We start from the raw sequence: 769 nt of genomic DNA on the forward strand, positions 1-769 counted from the left end.
TTGTCAGGAGGGACCAGTCGCTGGAGAAGGATATCATGTTTGGTAAGGTGGCGAGTCCAAGGAAAACAGGAAGAGCCCCAATGAGATGGATTGGCCAAGTGGCAGCATCGATGGACTCAAATGTGGCAACAATAGTGAGGTTGGCACAGGATCAGGCAGTGTTTCGTTCTGCTGTGCATAAGGTCGCTATGGGTCGGTACTGATTTGATGGTACCTAACAACAATAACAACATGAGTTGGAACCAACTCGATGGCACTTAACAACAACAACAATTGTTCATCGGGTGAGGTCTATGTGTATAATCATACATATTTTGTTGTTGTAATTGTAAAAAAAAGTATTTGCAATGATGTCATTTGGTCTAACCCATATTAACAGTGTGTAAGGTTAAAAGGAACAGTCTTGTTGAGTTTGAACCACAAATCTTGTGGTTAGCAGCCCTGTGTTTATCCTACAACATCACATCAGTCATTAGTCTTGCAAAAATCAACCATGTCATCTCCTGTTTATTTCTCTTTCCAAGGCCATATTTTCTAGCTATTGTTCCTTTCCCCTTTTTCCCAACTTTTAAACTCTAATCACCAATAATTATCAATATATCTTGATTGCATATTTAATAAATTTCAGACTGCAGAATTTGGTAGAAATCTTCAAAGCACCACATCTTTCTCCTATGGAGTAGCTGGTAAGGTTTTAGATGAGCAATTAACCACTATACCACCAGGGGCCCTTTGGAAACCCTATGAGGCAGTTCTTCTGTCTTACAGG

Source organism: Chrysochloris asiatica, unplaced genomic scaffold (genome assembly GCF_000296735.1).
Source record: "Chrysochloris asiatica unplaced genomic scaffold, ChrAsi1.0 scaffold00093, whole genome shotgun sequence".
In the NCBI taxonomy this organism is placed as follows: Eukaryota; Metazoa; Chordata; class Mammalia; order Afrosoricida; family Chrysochloridae; genus Chrysochloris; species Chrysochloris asiatica.